At 37.3% G+C, this 25991-nt stretch overlaps 1 long non-coding RNA gene across 1 annotated transcript; it reads left to right on the top strand.

Moving 5' to 3' along the window:
• Window positions 1-4614: 4614 nt before the first annotated feature.
• On the top strand, window positions 4615-24107 carry 4930539C22Rik (RIKEN cDNA 4930539C22 gene). Its single transcript, NR_040600.1, has 9 exons — window positions 4615-4706; window positions 5679-5764; window positions 7227-7309; window positions 8040-8222; window positions 8502-8609; window positions 8739-8796; window positions 22275-22371; window positions 23347-23432; window positions 23931-24107. It is a non-coding gene; the product is annotated as an RIKEN cDNA 4930539C22 gene (long non-coding RNA).
• Window positions 24108-25991: the final 1884 nt, after the last annotated feature.

The following is a 25991-nucleotide window of genomic DNA, read 5'->3' as shown; positions in this document are numbered from 1 at the left end:
AAATCTGTGGGAGGCCCAGAATGAGAAAAACAGAAAAACAGTCTTTCTTGTAAGACTGTAAAACTGTATAAAAGCCTGAATTGTCTTCATGAAAGCAAAATGTCTATATTTTATAAGCAAGGGGGGCAAGCACAAGGAATTTCTCCTTGGCAAATGTCTGATCTTTACTGCTTTTCAGATTTCTTCTCTACTTACTTAAGAGGCAGATTTTTTTTAAGGCCATGGAATAAAAGAAGGAAAGCAATCATCTAAAAGGAACAGGCAGGGTTTAAAAATGATGCTTGCAGAAAAAAAATAATTAGTAAGGGCATCCAGGGGACATTTAAAATGGGAAAGCTATAACAGAGTACCATCATCAAAGGATGCAGAGGGAAGCTTGCCAGAGATTAGAAGTGATTATGAAGTCAGAACATGACACAGGAAGGGTGGGCTAACTATTTCTTAGGGACAAGAGAAAAAGCGGGATCCAAAAAGGTGAGGGTTGAAATTCTTAATAGCTACTTTACTTCAGTCATCGACAACAATTACAATAGAGACAGGATGCTCAGGGCAATAAGAGTTAATGAGAAAAACATGTAATGCGGCAAAATTTGAAGCATATTCAGCTTTAAAAATGTCTAAGCAACTTGGAATATATTAAAATCAGCACAATACATGGCATTCATTGTAGAATACTAATTTTTTTTTGCAAAGTTGAAACTAGTAATAAGACCATTGCAACACAAGTAGAGTTACCTTTCAAATACTTCTTTCTCTTCCAAAAATCACAAAAGCAGCCTTGTAAAAACTATCACTGCTCAATGTCCTTGGAGGATTAGATTGAAGACCTCTGAAGATCTAGAATCTACAGATCATCAGATCCATTATATAAATGGTGTTCAGCCTACACAGAAGCCATGTGCATCCTCTTATATGTGTAAACCAGTTCTGCCTTAGTCCTAGTAGTTCATACAACATAAACGCTATGTAACTATTTACTAAATAGAGTCATTTAGGAATAATGGCAAGAACAGTAAAGTCTGTGCAAATTCAATTCAGGCACTACTTTGTTTTGTTTTATGTAAACCATGTATTTTTTTCTTCCAATTTTTATTAGGTATTTACTTCATTTACATTTCAAATGCTATCCCGAAAGTCCCCTATACCCTCTCCCCACCCCTGCTCCCTTACCCACCCACTCCTACTTCTTGGCCCTGGTGTTTCTCCTGTACTGAGGCATATAAAGTTTGCAAGACTAAGGGTCCTCTCTTCCCAGTGATGGCTGACTAGGCCATCTTCTGCTAAAAATGCAGCTAGAGACATGAGCTCTGGGGGTACTGGTTAGTTCATATTGTTGTTCCACCTATAGGGTTGCAGACCCCTTCAGCTCCTTAGGTACTTTCTCTAGCTCCTCCACTGGGGGCCCTGTGTTCCATCTAATAGCTGACTGTGAGCATCCACTTCTGTATCTTAATGGCATCCATCCCTCCTACCTGACTCCTCAAAAAAATCTCTATTTACCCTTCCCTCTTCATGTAAGCTGCTGTGAGCCACAGTTCAGTCTGGAGATGTGGATCCCATAAACACAGAAGCCGGGTGCTGAATAAAAACCTTGAAACATTCCACTGTCTACCCCTCAGATACATATTAACAGTTGGATGGTTGTATTTCTGGGCCACTTTTGGAATCTAGACACACATCACTAATACATACATATATTGCAAGTGTAATTTCTACTCCAATACAGATAGAAAAAAAAAAAACCTTTTATTTTTCACATTAGGACTTGAATTGTATTATGTGCCCCAGTTCTAAGATCCATTTGTTTGGTCTCTGAAGTTGTATCTATAGGTTTTGGGTTTGTGTTATAGTGAGTGTCGGGACTAAATTCAAGTGATGTCACCTAGGACACCTCTACAGAAAGTGGTGGGTATCCCCAACCAGTGTTCAATGTTTTCTCACTGAGGTCTACCCATGTGCCTTCTCTAGCTTGTTACCACTGCTCCTCTGTGCTGTACGTCTGGAGACCAATCTCACCTGAATAACTGCAGTTGTCTCTCGGTTACCCAATTGCTGCCTCCATGTCTCCTATCCACTTATTTGTCACACATGAGTTAGGGTATTAATAATCAAATGGCAACAAATCATACTGACCAACTGCTTAACATCTTCAATGGATTCACCTTACCAGAGGATAGTTCAAGCTCTGACAGCCTTGCCAACATCCTAGTGATCTGATCACTATCTGTGGAACCCATGAAGCTCTGTCCCTCTGCCCACTTGGTCCAAGCTCATCTCTGTCCTAACATAAGTCATACTCTCACCTACAAGCCTTAGATACTCCTGTTTAAAATATCCTTCACAGATGTGTTTCTCAAGTCTGTGTTTAGGCTAGTTTCTTACAGATATTTTCTAAATATAAAAGTTTATTCTTGTTGCCCCAATATATCACATAGGTCTTAGAATCTACAATTTCATTGTTTTTAGTACTATAATGTAAGTTGTATAAAACAGTTTATTACTGTTGCCCAGGTTTTCATAAAAGTATCTGGAATATAATATGCTTTAAATAAACAGCCTTTGAATAGATAAATAAACATGACAGACCCCATACATTATGAAGAGAATCACAGAATCTTCCTAAATTTGTGAAAACAAATAATGAATTTCAATTCACCAGTTAGCAAATCAAAACATTTTCTTTATAATTATATAGTTAACTGTTAAAACAAAGTGGTATATATGATTGAAATTATATCAATCCATACTTGCTCCCTCACCACTTAATAGTACATTTTGGAAAGCATTCCTTATTAGAATTTATGGATCTAGCTTGTTTTGAATTTTGAATAGTAATATAGTACATAGTATGAATACTCTGTGTATGTTCATACATGAAAATGGATGGGAAGAAAATGTAGAATATAATAGAAAAATGGTAGGCAGAGACAGACAGAGAGATAGACAGACAGACAGACATGGTTACATAAGAAAAGTGACATAATCAAATTATGGCAATTTAAAGTTTGTTAAAGGGTCTACTCCTGAGAAAGTAGCCAAGGTATAAATAATGCAGGCAGGACAGAAGCCTGAGCATCATAACTCTGCTAGGCCCAAAGGAAAGAGGACACTGTGACCTACTCTTACTCAGTGTCTGTTCCTTATTGATCAGACTCATTTGCACAAGACAGTATGGGAAGACAAGCATTTACCTTTACATGTATCTCCGGGAACTTTTCAACAAAACCCACCTAAACACACGCACACGTGCATACGCACACACACGCACGCACACACGCACACTGAATTTGTGCTCAATTTTTATACCACAGATGGTCTATGTAGGAATTGTCACAGCACAAACTTTCCTATATCAGATTATATGAAATTGTATAGCAAAGTATTCAACATAGTCCACCATGTATTTATAGCTGATCTCTAATTTTCTTCTAAATACTTTTAATTGAAAATAATTTTAAGATATTTATACATCTTGTGTGATCTGAATATACCTTTATCTGAGTTCTTGAGCATACTAGACATGTAGCTTTTTGTTCAAAGGAAAAGTACCTTAGATTTAAAAAAAATTAATATGAAATTCAGATGTCCCTGACCAACCACAGGGTTCTGCCCCAACAAACAAATCATGAATTGAAAATACGTCCCATCAAAAATACGTTTAGCCAGCAGGGAGTAAGTTTCTCAGTCAGTTTGAGATTGATTTCTCTATGTCCCACAGCTGAGATGTGTGGAGTCTTCAACAATAGTGTCTTAACATGTGGTTATAGAGGAAAACCAAGGGCAATCACAATATCCTGTGTTGTTTTCTGAGACCTCTGAGTTCTCCCCGATCAACAACTCATCAGGAGGTAACCCCATGCCTTGTATTGAAATTTTCATTTAATAACCTATGTTTTCTGGGAACAACATTATTCACCCAGGTAGAGTAATTCCATTCAAACTCTGGTGTGCGTGTGTGTGTGTGTGTGTGTGTGTGTGTGTGTGTGTGTGTGTTTAAAGTTGTATTTTGAGATTAGTTTCCGAAGTAGTGGATTTCCTTAAATATTTCCCATAGAACCTTAGTTCTGGTTAATCTATAAACTATTTCTTCTCTTTCCTACCCACACTCTCACCTTTGCTTAGTCCTTTAGCTATCAGTATCCCCTCTTTTCTTTCATTGCATATGTGTTCTACAATGTGAGATAACAGGATTCCATGTTGTTCTCTTGTTTTTGATTTTTGTTATTGTTGTTGTTGTTGCTTTAGGATAGTCCTTACATCATGTTTTACTCACGCTCCTGCCTCCTCCCCTACTTAAACCTTTTTCCCTCTAATATCTAACTTCAATACTTTGATTTGACCTACAGTCTGCTAACCCACTACCTTAAGATATCCTGACTCCCTAATACAGATCACTTGCTAGTCCCCCGCCTTTCACTTGTGCTCCAAGTTAAAGAGACAAAACCAAAGGTCTGAAGTACAAGGTGTTCTGTAGGCTACCAGGGAAGAAAAGACACCAAGGTTCTTACTTAATACTGGACATGGCATTCTGCAAATAGTAACCTGACACTCACAATGTGCTTTCTGATGCAATAATGGTGGGACTATCATGGAGGAACCAAGTTTCTCACTGCTGTTTGAAGCCTGCCCCACAGGAGGGAATTTCACGCCCATTACCGAAATCTTGTACAGAAGTCTATAGCTGAAGAGATCACAGGTTCCAGATAGTACGTGAGATTTTTATATTGCTAAGTGTTCCAACTGTCTTTCAAATGCTTATGTGCATAGCGATAGACCTAGGCTTCTCTCAGCCTTTGTCAGGGAAGCTTTTTTTGTGTAGCAGCAGGCAATGCTGTGGTGCATGACTGGGACTGAGTTCACAGCCCTAAACGAACCATCTCTCCTCAAGCAGCAATCAGGGAAAGTAACCCAAGGGGAAGCAGAAAGGATGGGCAAGCAGAAGGTTGAGGAGTTCTGTGAAATGCTGTCTTCTAGGCAGAGCACAGCAATCACTCTCAGAAATGTTCAGCAGTTGGGTTACCTGTCCAAGAGGAAGCCAGCCAGAATTCTGGCTCTGATGGGTTGGATCATCTCTAGACCCCGCCAGTTACCGAGGGCAGGAGGCACAGCTTACAGAAAACATTAGAAAATCCAGAGTTGTCAAAGGTTAAGTTTGTTTGTTTGTTTGTTTTTTCTTCTTCAAAGGAAGAAAATGACTGATACCTTTTCACCCAGAAGGCTGGAGTGGGTGTTGTAATAAGTGGGTGATCTTTTTAGCTATTCTGTGACCCAGCCTTCCTGAATTCCCAGTATTCTGACCATTGTTTAGGCCCTGATCCTGAGCTTAGCCTCTCAGTGAATAAAACCTATCCTTATGACTTTGCATCCTGCAATAGAATCTAACCTTATGATTATTATAACGTCTTCCTTCCTTGCCCCTTCCCCTGAACACTGTTTCAGTCAACAGAACTCATTCTTATTTTAAAGGCCATGGTGCTATGCTCCTATTCAGGGAGGGTTCCAAGTAGCTATCCCTGAAGCTTTGTTGGGATAATTGTCACATGGAGACTTTTTTCTAAAGTTTTCCCGTGCTTAAAGGCATAAACAAAATAAATCACAAGGTCACACTCTGGAAATTTTCGGCCCAGTGCCTTCTAACCCAAGTGGTCCTGACCCAAGTTTCATTCTTTACCTCTCAGGAATCAGTTCCCCGCCATCCGTGAAGCTCACAGCGACCCCGACAACAGAGGAGCTAGAGGAGGAAAAAAATCATTCTTTTTTGAAGGTGTGGCCACTTATAGTTTTCTATGCTCCAGTGTTCAGTCCTAATACATGTGGGCAGACTGAGAGGAGTATAAAAACAAAGATAGTAAAGGATATAAAATTTGAAGGAGGAATGTTGGGGAAAACACTGGGTGAACTGGAAGAGAAAAATGGGTTGGATGTGATCATATTTCATTGTAATATGTAGGAATTCTCAAAAAACAAAGAAAAAATTTGTTACACCAAGTACTGGATGTACAAAGGAAAGACTTGAATATACCCAGCCAACATCAAAGAATAGTCGAGCAATAACTACATTGTGGAATATTGATGTTTATACTCGTGAGCATGCAGCTGTTAGAAAGCTGTAGCTCACAGCCACACATTGTGATGCCTCCCACTAGCAAGGCCATAGATCAAGATGCATGGCTGGAAATGCACTGCCTGTTACACTTGCAACATCACAAAGTCAAAAAGGTTCTGTCAAGCCATACAGTGTTGGTGGTCACCCTCAGATTACTCCCAAATAACAATACACAATCACTTCCTTTTAAGCTAACATCCATTTTATCAGCACTCATAGCAAGCAAAAGCAAAATCAATCATTTTAGGCCTCTGCCACTTCTGTCTCCGTAAAGTTAAGTTTTCCCCTGGGTCTTATGGTTATTTCCTTACAGCTACTTTTTTTTTCCATTTTTTATTAGGTATTTAGCTCATTTACATTTCCAATGCTATACCAAAAGTCCCCCATACCCACCCACCCCCACTCCCCTACCCACCCACTCCCCCTTTTTGGCCCTGGCGTTCCCCTGTACTGGGGCATACAAAGTTTGCGTGTCCAATGGGCCTCTCTTTCCAGTGATGGCCGACTAGGCCATCTTTTGATACATATGCAGCTAGAGTCAAGAGCTCCGGGTACTGGTTAGTTCATAATGTTGTTCCACCTATAGGGTTGCAGATCCCTTTAGCTCCTTGGGTTCTTTCTCTAGCTCCTCCATTGGGAGCCCTGTGATCCATCCATTAGCTGACTGTGAGCATCCACTTCTGTGTTTGCTAGGCCCCGGCATAGTCTCACAAGAGACAGCTACATCTGGGTACTTTCAATAAAATCTTGCTAGGGTATGCAATGGTGTCAGCGTTTGGATGCTGATTATGGGGTGGATCCCTGGATATGGCAGTCTCTACATGGTCCATCCTTTCATCTCAGCTCCAAACTTTGTCTCTGTAACTCCTTCCATGGGTGTTTTGTTCCCAATTCTAATGAGGGGCATAGTGTCCACACTTCAGTCTTCATTCTTCTTGAGTTTCATGTGTTTAGCAAATTGTACCTTATATCTTGGGAATCCTAGGTTTGGGGCTAATATCCACTTATCAGTGAGTACATATTGTGTGAGTTCCTTTGCTACTTCTAATCCTATTCATACGCTTGAGTTTACTATGACTATAATTACACATTTGTTCTTTTCTGTGACCTGTGTCCACAGAGGCTCCTCTACCCAGCAGCTTTTACTCATGGTGTGTACATTATTGTGATCATCCTCCACGAAACAGTCAGTTAATTTATACTGTGAGTACCTGTTGTATAAAGTCTGGACTTTGTACAACTTTTCTAATAGATTTTAATATTTTATTTTACCCAGAAGTTAATATTTTTCCTTATGGTTGAATCATCACGGTAGCTGTTGGTGCTGGCTCCTACCTCAGTTAAGAATGTTTATAGCCTTCTTCAATCTCAAATCAACCAGGAGGCAAAAGAGGCACAAACCTTATTTATTCACAGAGCTTTTGCCCTCCCTCCTCCCAAACTATGGCTTTCTTCTCTCCAGTATTCTAAAAATTCTGCCAACTTTGTTTCAAAATTATGGCCATAATGTGTTGAACTTTCTGAGACTTATCTTTTCTCTGCCACCACACACTTACAGCTTTTGTGTGAAAGGACCCAGAAATCAAATAACCTTCCATACAGATATGCGTCTCCCTTAATTTTCAACTTTTTCCCAAAAGCTATGTGTGCAAGGTACTTTTAAGATCACTCTGTAACTGGCACTCACCTTGCCAGAAGTCACAGGTGTTGCCTATGGAACAATCAGGTTTTCAGGAAACCACTGACTAAGACAAATGTAGAATTCCTCCCTTATATGACTTAGATCTTTTACCTGCAGTTCCTCATGATTTAAGTAGTCTAATTTCTATTACATGTTTCAACATAGTTGCTTCTTTATTATATTCTCTTGTGAGATCTGCATCTATTAACTTTTTTTAAAAAAACTAAGAGTCAAATATCCCTGCTTCTTTAGATGTTTCAGTTTGTTACGGTAGATGTCTAAGACAGTACAGTCTGGAGAAAATATCCCCAGGAAAGGGTATGGCTGTCCTACTGACAGATTCCTAAGAAGGTCTGAGTCAGTCTGAGCTGTTTTCTACACTGGGATGCACATCACCATGGCTTCAGTGAGAATCATCATCACCTCATGCATCAGGTATTTTGAGAGCGGCATCACAAATAAGTTGCTAGTAGGCCTGTGAGTCTCAGCACTTGGAAGACAGCTTTAGAATTCTCCTTACAGACTCTACAATTGGCAGTTGGCTGTGAGTTCTCAAACTTGCTTGAGATCATTCACTGCCTCACAGCCCTGCCACAAGCTTTTGTTGCACTAGGGAAACTAGCTTTGTGCACCAGGCTGGCCTCTTCCTCTGCTGTTGCTGACCGACCTGCCCCAGCCCCCACTTTTCAACCTTTTTCTTCTTCTCTCCTGTAGGCCCTTCCTCTCTTCTTAGGCTTTGGAGACCAGTTTCTGTGTTGTTAGTGGAGGCTTAGTGGTCTCCAAGGAATTTCAAATGTCCCTATAACTCATCAGCTCACAGAGGTAAGTAACATTTTACTAGGTCTATGCGCCTTCAAGGGGTTCTCTAATCCTCTGACCTGGGTCATGTGATCATTTGGGGAAATATATAAGAACCAAGGAATTTATTTCATTTCTGCTATCTTCCCTCAGTCCTGGAGGCACTCGCCTTTGCTTGTCCCATGAAACTCCTGCCAAAGTTGACTGACAGGTGAGACTTACATGACTCTGCCATTTCCAGAAGCTTCTCCTTTACATCAGGCTACATGGATTGCTACTAGTGCGGCTGGATTTTCCTTTCCCATTTATGAAGAATCTTCCATCCCACCAAAATAATCATGAAGAATTCTCCTGAGAAAGATTTGTAAATTTACACATCTAGAATGTAATGACCTCAGGTTTTTTTGTTCAGTTATTTAAAAAATAATTTAAGAAATCCAAAAGACCTATCTTATCTTGTTGTGTGTTGTCCCTGTTTGGGTAGAATGACCAGTTTCATGTGATAGCACTTTACACACATTCATTAGGACGTCTCTGTAGCCATAAGTTTGCTTTGAAGCTGTAGTGGTGGTCACCATTGTAATTCCAGCACTTGAAGAGTGACAGAAATCTCTAGATCAGAGTTTCAACACCGTCAGTCTCAAACACTAAGAACAGTGAAAACTTTACACTTGTTTACTTAGCATTTCTTTGCCTTTTTGAGGATTTCTTACATGAGTACTGGATTTACATCATTTACTCCTCATACCTCCAACTCTTTCTATGCCCCAAATACTCTTCTATTGTTGTTTCACACACACACACACACACACACACACACACACACACACACACACACACATCCCCTATTGAGTTCATTTGGTTTTGCTCCTAAGAGAGGGTCTCCTCCCTAGAGAACACTGATTTGTCCCTCTCAGCAGCCAGGGAGGCTGTCTTGTAAACTTGTCATCTGCATTAGTTTGTCAAGTGATCAAAGCCCTATTATCAATATGATTAAAGCATTAGCCTACTTATTAAGACATCTAAGTTAAGAATGACAAGTTCTGGAAACAATTACTAGAACTTCAGATGATATGTTTGCTTTATAAGTATGCATTCATCTCTATTTATATTTATCTATATTTGGAAAATACGAACCTAAGGACATTTAAAAATAAGTAGTGTAGCACTTACAAACTTAAACTAGATCTCAAAGGATGTCACAAGTCCAGTACTAGGATAGATCATCAGAGCATAGTAAAATAAGCAAGACTGTCCTAATATGGAGAACGCTGTTGGCTTTGTCTCCCTGAGTATTTCTCAACTGCATTGAAGGGAAGTACCAAATAGGACAAGTAGCTGGAGGTACTGAAACATTTCTTCTCATTTTCATTTTTATATGATAAAAAATAGGAAGAGATGGATTAGGGGAGTTGAGGATTGGTGGAATAACACTCAAAGATTTCTTCTTTGTCTGATATGGATAATGCCCCAAACAAAACAGAGCAATTGCTTGTGAGCAATAAGAAGCAGCTTCTGGAACAGAAATAAACTGTGGTCGTTGAGAATAAAAAAAAAAATGTGGGTTTTGGAACTCCAAGTGATCTGACACTTAAGGACAAAGAATACATTACACTAATTTATAAACCTCCACAGGTTTTGCATACTCTACATACGTGTGCAAAACAAGTGCGTAGGCACACACATATAGCACATAAAAAGAAATTAAAACAACGTAATGTTTTGGTTATTTATATGAATAATTTATATTTTGTTTCTATTCAGATATAGGCAGAACTAATAAGAATCCTAAAATTGCTGAAAGTGTAGAACTTTAATTTTGGATTGAATCTTGTGAATGTTTATTGCTAAGTGTTGAAAGAAGCAGGGTAGTTCAGTGAACCTCAAGGATGCCTAACTATCCAACAACGGACTTGCTGCTAATGACTTCTTCAAGCTAATACTAATGCATTTGCTACTATCTAGCTTGTGCAGTTAGCCAGGCATTGAGAAGATTTTACTTCTATGTGTTCTATCTCTCTTCTGTTTCCTAAATGCCAGTGCAGTAATTGTGAGTTAGGTATTATGCAAAAATACCCAAATGCTGTTTTGGGTTTTTTGTTTGTTTGTTTGTTTGTTTGTTTGTTTGTTTGTTTTCTGCTTCCTGTCTGTGAGTTTGGCCTTTGGGGGAATGCTGCATTTAGATTACAGCATCCCACCCTTTAAGAGACAGAGACAGAATACCAAGAGTTCAGAGGAGAGGCACAAAGATGATAAAGGCTCTAGGAAATAAGACCTATGTGGGAAGGTTAGGGCAAGTGGACATGTTCTGTCTGGATAAAAGAAGACTGGGGGGAAACATCTGCAGATTCATTAAGGGCTGTTATCAAGAGAAGAGGGACCAATTCTCATTAGTCAATGAGGACAGAACAAGAAGTAACAGGCTTCGATTCCAGAAGGGAAGATTTGGGTTAAATATAAGAATAACTTTATAACAATATGAATAGCTGGGAATGGCACCAGCTGTCACAGGAGACTGCAGGATCACCGTCGCTGGAGAAATTCCAACCGAATCCCCATGCCCATCGATCAGGAGTGACTTAGTAATAATAAAATCAATCCCACTGTGATTCACAGGAATAGATTAGTGTGCCAGCATAGGTCCTTCCAACCCAAATGATTATATGATTAAGATACCAGCACCCAAGGGGAATCGATCTGTGCGTGAGGGAGGGAAGAGAAATTCTTTACAAGCTGCAGCTGTAAATCTGAAAATTAAGCAATCCAAGGATGTTTAGCTCAGGGAAAGCCTGAATCTGCTGAGGATCTATGGAAAGAGAATGTAATGGCACATCCCTTATTCTAAAATATGCACCTGACCATTGTCAAGACTTCGACTTAAAAATTGGTGTATAGAACATTACAGATTTCCTGGTTAATATTCAGCTTGAATATATAGTATTAATATTTCAATTTATCAATAGAAATTAGGAGTTTAATTTTTCTCATGGTATGAAAAATAAAGTTAAACAGAAAATTATTTTTGGGAGGATAGTCTTTGCAGGTTAAATCAGGCTCTTTTATAAAGAATATGTTTAAGTAATATTCTGGCTCCGTTCATACCTACAGGTTTTACTTGATAGGCATGAGACTAATGAAAATACAAAATCCATGTAATTCAGTACAGTGTGGGTCAAAATTACCGATTCAATTTTTTTAATCTTAAAATTGATTTCTACATCTGTGATGCCCAGAGTGATTTTCAGCATTATCTAAAGCATGCTGTCTGTGTGCTCTGTGCCTCCCCACGCCGACCTTGCCAGCACACTGCGATAGTCGTTCTGAATCTCTGAAAATGCAGTATTTAATTGTTCAGTTGTCTCCTCTCCCTTCCATCCTTCTAGTTTGCCTATTTAGAAAGAAAACGCATTGTGTTATTTCCCCCTGCCTAGGTGGCATTATTAGTACTGACCTCACTATCAGCGTGTACATCGCCGGTTGATCATTCCTACACTGTCATGGCAATGACGGATGATGGATGATGGATGATGGAGAAGCCTCCCATTGGAAGAAGCAAGGTGCATGGGCTGGAGTGATAATGAGGAGCCTAGCACAAGCCCAGCGTGCACAGTGGTAGGCATTTTTCCCTGAATAAAAACTCCATGTGTACTTCTCTGTAAACTGAGAGTCTACATGGGAGGAGAAAGCCTGGACAGATGATGTTTTTCTGCTTAGAGACCTTTTATGTCTCCCTAAACATTAAAAACTAATGGATTCCTGGATTTAAAGCTTTTCCAAGCTTCTCGTTTCCATTTCCTTGCTTTATTATGGGGCCCATCTGTTGTACGCGTTTGTCTCATCCCCAGCCTCCAGGTGTCATCCTCCTGGACCGCTGAATGAGCCCCATTCTGTTGCTCTCGTTCTCCTTCAGCTCTAATTCACGTTTCGTACTTGGCTAGACTAATCCCAGGAAATGCGCATTCCCCGTGTCACTCTTCCAATCAGGGAGTTTTTACTTTCCTCTGTGGCCTCTTTAACACGGGTTGATTCCCTAACATGGTGTCCAAACGCACCTACTGTTTATCCTTTCGTATGTTTGTTCAGCTGTGAAGGGCTGCTGCTTCCTTATCTATACTCTGTTTTTCCAAGGACTCTGGTCTTTCAAAATATATTTCAGACTTTCAAAATATTTGCCCCTTGGTGTGAGATGCAAAATAAATAATAGGCAAGCTTGAGTTCAAGGTCCATGTGGGTTTATATCCACTAGCCATGGCTGAGGAGGAGTGGAGCGTTTTCTCTCTCTCAATTTCTATATCAGTTAAATAGGGATAGCAATACCATTTCAGGCAACTATTGTGATGAATCAATGAGAAAACGGGCATGAGCACAGTACAGAGCAAGAAATCTCACACTTAGCAAATCAGCCTCAGTTATGTTGTCTTGATGGTAATACTTAAATAGACATGTGGATTGAGCCCTGCTGACTGTGTGAGGCCTTTGAGAAGTCTTCCTTCTTGTAATAGATGGTAGCACCTTTACATGGTATCATGTATATCCTGATACTTTTTAGGTTTTGCCTAAATATCATTAAGGGAGAAATTGTGGCTTAATCGGTATTTTAAACCACTTGTAAGTGAGACAACATAACCAGCATTCAATGTACTTTTTAAATTAAGCAGTGGTTTTATATGTCATGACCAGTGCCTGGAAAGGTTTTGTACTTGCTTGGAATGATACCAAACTATGAAGAAATAAAAAATTCTAATTCGTTTGGGTGCACAGGATAGACTCATGCAATTAGTCTTAATATTCAAATGATATAAAGTCATCACTAGTCTTGAGGTCTATTTCTATCATCACTAAACTTTAATTATTTTTCTTGTATCTTTTCTCTTTGTTCTGATACAAGATCTCATTATCTAAACCTTGGCTGTCCTCAAAATTATTATGACAACCAGGCTGGCCTTGAACATGTAATCACATTCCTATGTTTGCCTCTTAAGTACTGAGATTATAGGAATGTACCATCATGTCTGGCTTTAATATCACCTCTCTCTCTGTCTCTCTCTGTCTCCCTGTCTCTCTCTGTCTCTCTCCCTCCATCTCTCTCTCTGTCTGTCTGTCTCTCTCTCTCTCTCTCTCTGTCTCTCTCTCTCGTGAGTTGTGAATTCATATGTGCTCATGTGGATATGTAGATGTGCTCACTTGTGCGTGCATGTATGAAGGCTAGAGATAGAGATAGATGTTCAATGTTTTTCTTAATTACTCTGCATACTATTTTCTTTTTGAGATAAGATCTCTCATTGAAGGAGGAGCTACTTGTCTCACTAGACTTGCTAGCCAACCAGCCCTTGGAATCCCCCTATCTCCAAAACCATAGGACTAAGGTTATATAAGTATGAGGTCCTGTGGATTGAGAATCCAAACTGAATTACATGTGCTTGCACAGAAAGAACTTTACCCACTGAATCATGTTCCCAGGCAATGCCCCCACCACCACATACATTAACACACATGCACACATGCACACATGCACACATACATAGTTGGAATTATATATTGGAATACATACATATATATGAATTATATAGTCTATTTAGTCCATATAAAAGACACAATCCTGGTATTTATTTATAACTTGTAAGCCTAGATTGGTCAGGTTTAAGCAATGTTAACTTATATTCCAGCCATATGTCCTTTGTTACTTGCTGTTCCTACTTGCCATGCGCTTTATGATCCATCTTCTCTCATGGCTACCTGCTCCTCTTTGTCTCCTTCTCCTTCCCTCTTTGCCTTCTCCTGAGAACCCCTTACTCAATCCTCAAGTCCTGCCTTTCTCTCTCTACTCCACAATCATAGGCCTTAGCCTTTTATTGAACAATTAACTTGGGAAGCAAGGTTACACACAAAAAAATATGGTGTCTGTGAGAATTCACTACTCTTGGGGCAACCAGATTTTGGGGTACAGAGTTTAGTATTTGAATGCATAGCAGAACCAGCCAACCCCAACATATCTGCAAAGCTTAAAGCCTATGTTTGCATCCTAATTTAAGGAATTACATTTTTCAAGTCTTCTGTTCACTTGTACTATGTGTAACTGCACCCTTCGAATGGATTAAACGTTTCTTCGTCTCAGAAAGCATGAGGTTTCTAGTATTTTCTTTTTATGATAAATACCGTCTCTATAATTTTACAGGCTGAAAGTGTTCTTCCAAGCCTCCTTCCAGTATTTTATATAAAATGACCCCCAAAACAACACAGCATGGTGAACTTTTAAATGTCCTCTGTGCATCGCACGCTCGACATTGACTTCGCAGGTCAGAAAATGAAAACAAAAGTGGTGTAAAAATAAAATCAGTGTTTGTTATTATCAGCACATTAATAGAATGGTGATTTTGTTTTTAAGGTCACTGTTAATTTTACAGATTATTAAATATATAAATACCATTTCCTCTATAGGATTACTGGTAATTCTATCAACAATTGTACAATATCTCCATCTGCCAGATTCTCCCTGTTACTTTTTCAACTCATGGACATCAACATCCTTGACTTCATGGTTTTCTGACCAACCTTTCTCATGCATACACATACATGTTCCCAGATCCTAACTGCTCTGTCCCCTTTTGCATTTAGCCATGTACCCTCTACCTTTATACTCCTATCTTAGGAAAACTCTCTTCTAACTTAAATTGCAGTCTCTCAATGGTAACTCTAGATTAATCTTTATGGTCAAAATCACCCTGTTATTTTATGATATGCATTAATAAAAATAGTTACTTCATGCACACAGTTGCTTAAAATATACTTTCCGCTGGGCAGTGGTGGTGCACGCCTTTAATCCTAGCACTTGGGAGGCAGAGGCAGGCAGATTTCTGAGTTCAAGGCCAGCCTGGTCTACAGAGTGAGTTCCAGGACAGCCAGGAACCAGAGAAACCCTGTCTCGACCCCCCCCCCAAAAGATATACTTTCCAAGTAAGATCATGGAATCAGTGTGCTAGCCCATTTGCCTCTATATCTCTAAGACCTGAAATATAGAAGGTTTTCAGTGATGATATCTTAAGTGAATTTGACAGGATTTCATTGAACTATTGAACTGGGCATTCCCAGTGAAATATAAGGCTCCAAAACAACAACCATTTCCTTTATTGGTCACCATCTGATTGAAATATATATATATATATGAATATATAAATATACATGTGTGCATGTTAAAGGATGGAGAGTGTGTGGGGATAGGTGGGTGAGTACTTTTATAAAAGACTACTTAAAAATCTTGCTGAAACTATGCTAAAATACATAAGATAAATGAAAAAAAATGTAACTGACCAAAACCTACAAAAGAAAATAAGAAAATACTTTGATTTTAGAAATTCAAAAAAGAGAACTTAATTCATCCTAAACATTCTTTTCCTAATCAATGTAACTATGGTAGAGGGTATATAATTAAAACTTTTTTTTTTCTATTTACTTCTGTCAATAGTGTCCTGGTTGTAAAATTCTTACTAGCTAACTTATCTAAATTTGCAGTCACTATAAGTAGTTTTGGTGCCTATAACTTTTGTAATCAGTATGATTTGGGCTACAATAAAAATGATTTTCTGATCTATAGAACTAAGCATAACTCTGGTCCCTTCTGTGTTAGTGAGGCAGGTGTGATAGGAAGGCACAACATCCAGACATCCAAGGGCCCCTAAGCATTTCTGCATTGTTTCTGGGACCAACTGACAAAATATTTTAGATTCAGTATTTTTAGTGTGATGTCAGCTATGGACATGTGATAAAGAATATGGTTGTGAGACAGCAAATAACCATGCCACTTAGACAAGTGTCCATAGATAATCATCAGTGACTACAGTTCTTCCTGGCGTCATCATTACCCTTCCTGGCACCCTCACAGGGAGTCACACCCCCTCAGTTTGCAAACAATATTTTCTCATTGACAAAATGGGAGTTGACTGGTGTATTTTAGAGATGAACCAGACTACGGCTATGACTGTCTTGATTAGATTTACCTCTTTCTGTGTCATCCTCTGTCTGTTGCAGTTGGTTACGATAATGTCCTTGGGAGGTACAGTGGCTCCTGTCCTGAGCCTTCCTTTATAAAAGACGTTTGCGTTGGGTCACAGACTGAATAAGACACTCCGCCTGCATTTTTCAGCTAAGTGCTTTGTTCATATTAAAGCTGAGCATGTGGTCACTGCCTCTGCTTATGCCATGGATTCTGCTTTGCAGCCTTTCGTCAAGAAAGTCACCCTCTCTTCCTGACATCCATTATTTTAAATTTTAAAATCTATAATCTACCTTTTAAGCCAGTTGGCACTGACACTGTTTCTACACACCCATGCATGCATGCACACACACACACACACACAAACACACACACACATACACACACAAGCTCTCACTCTGTCTTTCTCACTCACTCTCTCAGCTTCCTGAATTTCACTAAGTTTCCTCATTTCAATGATTGGATGTTTACTGTACCTTGGTATTTTCTCTGATGACATTCCTTCCTCTACTGGCCTCACACTCTGTGATCTTGACTATATGTGGCCATACATCTCTTCATGCTATTTATTTTTCTGCAGAGCCTCATGTGTTAACGATATGGAAAAAAGCTAATTATTCAGCAGAAAGTACATATGTGCATTTAATTTTATAAAACCATCACACTGAGTAAAATTGCTCAAACTTAGACTACTTTTTCAACACTGTTTTTAAAACATCATACTTGTAACTAAAAGATAGAATATAAATTATATTATTTATTCCATTTATGTTAATATCCAGAACAAATAAAGGTATAGGTACAGTTTTTTCTATTCCTAAATATCTTAAGTTAAATAATAAGATGGTGGCCCAATAAGTTAACACAATGAGCGGTCATGGTTACGTCACTAGTACCAAGTAGAGGATTTACATCCATGGAGGGTGGTGATGCTGCTGTTATTAAAATAAGGAAGTGATCAAACAATATCAAAATAGAGATTTACTAGAGAGTCAAGCATGTTTGGTTGGTCTCCAAAACCAATAAGCTTTTCAATCCTCGCACCACTTTGAAATGAAAACAGAGCTAAGATCCACAGTTTGCTGGCACTGTGAGCTAGAAGGTAAAACGGACCTATTCACCTCAAGAATTATTTCCATATTCACCTCCATATTCTTGCATCTGTGAGGACTTGTAATGTTTGTTACTGACATGACCTAAGTACTCCTCCTTCCATGTTGCTTACCAACCATAATTCTAGCATAATTCTACTCTGAGAACCAGAGACAATGCAAGGAGTGTTGATGTCAAAGAAACTGAAGCAAGATCATCAAGGAATCATCATAACTCTTCCTCAGTTTTATTTTCTGTTTTGTGTTTCAAATCCATGCATCCCATAGTTTCCCTTCTGGTGTGTGTGCCTCAGAGGGAGCTTCTTTCCCTTTACCCAGCGTGATTCAATTTCTACTGGAGAAATACATCTTAGGGATGACATCATTGTCTATCCCTGTGAGCTCACATTCAGAATTCACCAATGAGTGCTATTCTGAGGAAGGGGCTCCCCAAAGCACAGGGTGAGCATCAGATTACAGTAATTCATGTCCTTTGCTGAAATTCAATAAAACTAAAAGTCTACATTAAAAGCAGAGTCTCTCATTAATGATACCAGAAAATGCTCACTTAAAAATAATGAAACAAGCAGGGCTGTGGTGGAGCACGCCTTTAATCCCAGCACTTGGGAGGCAGAAGCAGGTGGATTTCTGAGTTCGAGGTCAGCCTGGTCTACAAAGTGAGTTCCAGGACAGCCAGGGCTACACAGAGAAACCCTGTCTCAAACAAACAAACAAACAAACAAACAAAAACAAATAACAACAACAAAAACAAAAAATAATGAGACAATGAAAATAAATTTAACTTTAAAAGTTTCTAATATTTAATTTTAAATTTTGGGTTATTTTGATTCCAGAAAGTTAGTTTGACTCATAAATAATAATGAAATTGGATATAAAGAACAGAATAAGCCTATACTAGTGTAAGCACTTGTTAATCAATGTTTTTTTGAAGAATATGTCAACATTTTGAGGATGAAAAAAATCAAAATTTCAATTTCTCAGGGTTCTCTAATAAAGTAAGGGTGCTCCTGAAATAAACAGAATTGGAGAATGTTTGCTAAATAAGATAAGCCAGGGATAGAAATACAAACTGTATATAGAAGCCACACATAAGTTTAATACAAGCAAGTGGAATAGTGGTCCCTAAGGGAATAAGAGCTTCAGGGTGACAGTAGGAGAGAAGGATTTTTTTTTTTTAAAGACATTTAAAAATAGGTTCCAAAATGCAGTTAGATAAGAAAAATTAGTTTTGATGTCTATGGAAGTTTGGTTAGGTATGCCCCCCCTACACGTAGACTCATGAATTTAAATACTTGGCCCATAAGGAGGAACCCTATTTGTAGGTGTGCCCTTGTTGAAGTAAGTGTGACCTTGTTGGAGGAAGTGTGTCACTGTGGGGGCGGGCTCTGAGGTCTCTTATATGCGTAAGCTACTTTCAATGTAGACACCATATCCTACCTACTGCCTTTGGATCAAGAACATTAGGCTTCTCCAGTGCCATATCTGCCTGCACACTGCCATTCTTCCCACCATAAAGATAATAGACAATACCTCTGAAACTGTAAACTAGTCCCAATTAGGTGTTTGCCTTTATAAGAGTTTTTGTGGTCATGGTGCCTCTTCACAGCAATGAAACCCTAAGATAGTGTCTGATAATACAGTAAAGTAACTTAGTACCTACAATTATTTATAATATGTTTCAAAATAATCAGGATAATCTGTAGTTCACAACATGTAGAGATGAAACATATTTGATGCATAATGTTAATCTTTCCAATTTGATATTCCACATTGCATATGCCTATTGAATTATTGAACTGTACATAAACATGTACATATATTACCTTCAATTTAAAAATTAAAAACTGGTTGCCAAGTGACTGGGTAAAAGGATGGTTGCAAAGGTCAAGCAGGACATTTTGTAAGCGTTAAGTGATTCTGCACAATACTGCAGTGTTGGAGTTAAGTGATTCTGCATAGTACTGCAGTGTTGGTGTTAAGTGATTCCTCACAGTACTGCAGTATTGGATTTACATCATTACACAGTTTTTGCAACTCATAGAATGAGCAATACCAGGAATAAACTGTAATGTTAATTGTGGATTTTGGTTAATAGTGATATGTTTGTATTAATGTGGGTTCATCACTTGCAACACAGTTCTGGTGTAGAATGTTGATAATAACAAAAGGTGTTTGGATGTATAATACATAAGGGAAGTTTACGTCTCCCACTCATCTATTTTGCTGCAAATCTAAACTGCTTCCAAAAGTATCCTAAATAAAATTTCATTACCTACTTTTGTATTTGCATAAATGATAGTTATAGGTTGTCAAGGATAATTCATAAGAAATATCATAAGATTATATAAGTTTTAGTAGCTTCCAAAGGTTAGTAAAAGATGTATTTAAACAAGAGATTCTTTTATACCATCAGGAATTAATTAGAAAATACTATGGGTGAGGTTTAACTGTAATAGTGAAAAGGTAAAACTTATCAAGTAAAACTCATCCAAAATAGTATAATAGATAAAATTATAAGAGGTACTAAATTCTATAAAGCGCAATATATGAAAAGCTATTTTGGTTTGTATATCCTAAATTTATCAAGATGAAAGCCTGGGAAATATTAAAATAAAAATCTCTACATATTTGGTTTTTTTTAAAATCCATAATATGTTTTTTAATTTAACTAGCAAATGAATTACGTTGAGTACTAACTGAGAAAGATGACAATTAGAAGGTATTTTATGGAAAACCATTGAAATACCCCAAACAGGGAGAGAAGAATGAACAGAGAGCCCAGAATTTGGTGTCCAAAATTTTGGTCCCCTGACAGAAGATATTTTCATTTGGGAATTGCTCTCTGTGTGCATCACTGCGCTTTTAATTGTTGTACTTTGACTCTCTTTTGGTTGGTCTAAGATCTCCTGCTCACTTTTATTTCCCATTTCTATAGAATATTCCACATTTTTACTTCAGTCTATGAGTCCTTGCTGATGAAGCACATTTCTAGTTTTAGCATCAATGTAATTCTACTTTTGACGATTTCATACATGATGACTGTATTCATTATCTCCATGCCATCTTTCCTCACTCAATTCCTGTTTCCATGTTTCCCCAGCTCTTCAAATTCATGATCTCTTCTTTAATTATTGTTGTTACACAAGCACATACACACACATACACGTGTATATGGATATAATCTGGTGAGTTGCTTTAGTGTTGCTTGTATGCATATATGTTTAAGGCTGACAATTTCAGATTGGACAATCTATAGAGGGGTTTATCCCTGGAGAAGACGGGTCCTTCCTCTAAAACAGCCACTAATTACCTGCCCCTCTTTATCTAGGGGTGGGATTTTTCCCATTCACATTGGGACATCAATTGATGTTGCCATTGAACAGACAATATTGGGAGACCATATTGTTGAGATTTCATGGGTGTGGCTCCTGTCTCACAGGAGGTATCCTAGATCTATGGCTCTTAGTCTTTCCCCTACGCTACACAATGTTCCCTGAGCCTTAGGTGTAAGGGTTTGTAGACAACATGATATTGGGTTCTGCTTTTTTAGTCATTCAGACAGTCTGTTGTTATAATTAGGGAAGTTAGTCTATTAACACCCTGGTTATTGATAAGCAAGACTCCCATCATTAAGTTAAATCATAGTTTCATTACATTTCAAGCAACTAAACAACTACCAAAAACATCAAAAATTTTTAAATGCTAAAAATTTATGGAAAAATATTCAAATTGCAAATAACGAAAGATGCCAAAGACTGATTACAAATGTTTCCTCTGTTGGCTATTAATCATACTAGTAAAGTTATATATTTACATCTATATGCATATTATGTATTTATTGTAGAAGAAATTATATTTTCATAAAATACCACAATTTGTCTAGAAAACATTTGACTATGTGAATCAAAATGCATTCACTTTGAACCATTCAATTACATGTCCTTCAAAGTAATGAGTAGAAAATTGCAAGAAACCTAAATGCAAAAGCAGAAAGCAGTGAAATATGATATATTTTCATTAAAAGGACTTAAAAATACTTAGTTTAAAAATATTTTTCATAATCTACTGTTATTGAAGAACAAAATATAGAAGATCATATATAGCATATGGGCACATATCCTTATAAACATAAATAGTAGCTTTTTTGGATTTGTAAATTACAGGTGATTTGAAGTTTCTCTTGCTGTCAAAATTTGTGTGGGGGAAAAACAAAAATAAAATTATCATGTTAACTTCAAGTGCACAAATATATGTGACTCTGATTAGAGACTAAATATCACATAATACAATCAAGAGTATATACAAAGTGAAATATACTTTAAATATAAATAATATTCCCTTAAAATATGACACTTTTAGTAAGAAATATTAAGAGTATTGCAATTTTTCTAATGCCATTTTACATAGTACTATAAATAATATGGCTGTCAAGCCCCACACATCTTAAAATGTAATGACTAGAAACATTCAAGCTGTTTGGTTTCATAAATTTGAAATTATGAAACCGATATTCGAAGACAAACCACTCACATGCTAAACACCAATCTGATCCCCTTTGCTCTTCTGACACATGATCTCATCCTTCAGGTGGAGGAGAAAGAGCACACATGCATGTATGCACATCAGCAACAAAGTGCAGAATGCCAAGGCTAGTGTCCATCACCACACCTGCCTGAGGACAAAGGTAAGACACTAACTCTGACAAGCCCCCACTGGTAACTTCCATTCTGAAACAAGAGATTTGATGACCCTTTATATATCTGCTTGCTGAGCAGAACTCCCCAACCTATTAGTGGTCATAAAATTATCCAGCTGTTTTTCAAATTCCACCATGGTGTTTGACTCAGTGACCTCCTCGGTCGATGAATTTCACAGGTTGACTATACACACGCATAAAGCATTATTTACCTCAATTTGTACTGAATTTACTGCCCCTCATGTATTATCAACTATCTGCTTGTCCTTGGTGTATTATAGAACAAGGTGACCAAAATGTCCTTTATAATTCAGAGATCTTTAATCAAGGATTTTTATAAAAATACACTCTAATATAAAAAAAATCTTAAGAGTGGTGCAAAGTCTAGCTTCAGTTCATCTACTGGCTGTCTAAATTTTATTTTCTCCAGTATTCACATTTTGAATATGCTACCAATTCTACATATTTATACTCCATCATTTTATATCACACTATTAAAAAACAAGAATAAGAGTCATGAATATATGTCTTATTTCAATAAGGAATCTCATTTTGTTTTTATATAAAATCATCAACTTATGCCACAACGATTTTCTTTTAATTGAATTATTTGTTCTTTTAAAGTAGACATATTCAGAACATTTAAATTTAACTGGAAGAGAACATTTTGATGTTCAAATGGGGAGTTTTAGATATTACCTTTGAGAGCAGTTACTTTCTGATGAATTCCTCTGGAATAATTCAGACATACCATGAGTGGTCTTCTTTTCATAAGAACTTCTTATAATTCATAGACCGGACATTAGTTTCTCACTATGACATCTAGCAATGTTCTCAATACTCAAATAATAATTTCTACATATCAATTTGTATTTTGTGGTATTATATTTTAGTCATAAATAATTATGCTAAACTAAAAGAGTGACTTTCAAGTGTATAGTAAGGTACAATTTTCTTTTCTAGGATTGCGTTCATGCAGCGTTGGAGATACTTGTGGTTCCTGATGTGTCATCACATTCGATGTAAATCTCCGGATTTATGTAGTGAAGGTACAGGAATACCAATGAGTAAAACAATAAGTGAGAAAATAGCAGTTTTTCCTTACTATTTAGACTCGTAAGATGCTGTCCAGAGGGCATCTGCTACTAGATATGTAAGCTCCTCAATTTTACTGTGCATATCCAAAATCAAACTCTTTGTAGGGTGGAAGTGAGTGCATCAAAACAAACTTGATTATGTGCCATTTCATGCACAGAAAATATCTTAAAACATAAGAAAATAGGCATGTGGAGTCTCTGCAGACTGCTTCTGACACGGAACACCGTCAAGGGTGGGCATTAGAGGTGTCCTCCACCAGTCTCCTGTCTTCCTACGTAGGAAACTCTCAAACATTTCTTCCCTTTAGAAAATGACTCCTGAAATTGTAAATACCAGATTTTTAAATAATTGAATGGGATGTATAAAACTTACAATTTGTTTAATTTGATAGTGAAGTAATACTTTGCCACATGTTTATTCAACATTTTCCCCACCCCTTTTTATAACAGACATTTGCAACCTTTTACACCATTGTTCTCAAGGAAACAGTTAAACCAGGATGGTGGACCAGCCCCAAAATCCCAGCACACGAAAGAAGGTAAAAGATCATGAGTGTGAGACCTACAGAGACCTTGTCTCAAAATTAAAACATGTAATTAAGTAACTAACAATAAAAGAATGACAGGGCTGTGAGCATTCATGTCCTGATCTTGTGCTACACACGTGTAAAAGTTGTCTGTATTGTGTATCTAGAGGGAGAATTTCTGGGTTGCACAGAGGAATATCATTGTTAAAGCATTTAAAAAACAAAATTTATTTTTTCAAAAAAAATTATACAAATTCATACCCCATTTGTATTGCCTATTATAATACTATCAGTCTAGTGGATGCAAATAGCATGATAAACAATTGGAATATTAGATACTATTGTCTTGTATTACAGGTTGATAGTATATATATATATATATATATATATATATATATATATATATATGCATATATATTTCTATTTTATGTCCAAATTATGTTGTTTTTCTAACTATAGCTCAACTTGAATTCTGAGAGGGTGAAATCTCCAGCAGTTATTTTATTATTTAGATCATTTTTCTTTCTTTTAACATATTAAGTTTAACATTGTGGTTTTTCAGTTTCTGTGAAGAACTGTATTGAAATTTTGTTTGTATTGAATGTGTAGACTACATTCGGTAGGATGACAATTTTTACATTCTTAATCCTACCTATCCATATCCATGGGAGTTCTTTTTCATATTTTGATATCCTCTTTGATTTCCTTTTCCAATTTTTAAAATACTTTTAGTATTTGTATACTAAATGTCTTTTACTTGCTTGGTTAAAGTTATTCCAAGGTTTACCTTACTTTTATTTTATTTTATTTTATTTTATTATTTTTTGAGGCTGTTGTGTGAAAGGTTCTGTTTATTGGATTCCTTTCTCAATGTACTGGATTGTCAATCTTTGTAGGTCATTGTAGGCTTTAGGGTGAGAATCTAACTGTCCTAGGTCTGAAGTTCTGATTGGAGCTCTGGGTTCAGACACTCCAGTACCATATAGGTGGGATAGATTGGGTGAGTGATAGGCTGGCTAGCAGGTGGAGGATAGGCACTGACTGGAGTTCTGTTAAATAGGACTTGGAGTCCTGCTTCACAAAGAGCCACCTTAGGCAGAAATAGGGGCTTATGAGTGAAGATGCTGCCCTGTCATTTTATGTGAATCCTTTGGATTAAACTCAAACCCTAGGTCCTACACACAAGAACATTACTAAATGAACCATTTCACCAGTTTCTCATCATTTCATTAACATTAGTGCGAAAAATGTATATTTCCTATTATTATAATGGTTTTATTTATTTTCCCTATATTTTAGTATATGCTTAATCTATCTTCATTTATAATCACCCAGTTTTATGGAAAATACAGATCTTCCCTCCACTCTGTTATCCAATTTTAATGTGGCTATTCTCTTTTCTTTTTATTAAATGTTACCTACTATTTCCTAGTTAGTTCCCAGAGTTTTCTTTTTAATAATGTGTCACGATATTGGGGATGTGAAGGTATTTCACATTGTAACAATAGAATAATAAATTTAATTAAGTAAGATTTTTATAGACATGAAATTCAGTTTCTATGATTTTTATTTTTGTTATAATTGGGCTTAATTCATTGTACTCATTGTTAACGTCTCTTTTAGTTTCACGTGTCTCCCTTTGTTGTTAGAGGATGTTATATGCCCACTGCATTTCCTACCATTCCTGTTTCCCCACTGTTTTATTATATTTGTTTCTCATACAGAACATCCCTCCACTCTTCCCAGGCCCCTGCCCCACCTCCTCTCCCCCAGATCTACCGTCCTTTCATTTCTCTTCAGAAAAGAACAAGCATATATTTTTATGACAGAATTTTAAAGATACCTTTAAAATACTTTTGTATTTATCTCTGAAATTAATTTATTCCATACCTTAATTCCTTTCCTGAGTAATTAAAGAATCCTTGCCAGCCACTAACTATGATCAATCCAATTTGAATTCATATATTATTAGTTCACAAAATGT

This window comes from Mus musculus, chromosome 3, assembly GCF_000001635.26.
Source record: "Mus musculus strain C57BL/6J chromosome 3, GRCm38.p6 C57BL/6J".
In the NCBI taxonomy this organism is placed as follows: Eukaryota; Metazoa; Chordata; class Mammalia; order Rodentia; family Muridae; genus Mus; species Mus musculus.
This window is presented reverse-complemented; position numbering and strand designations above follow the sequence as displayed.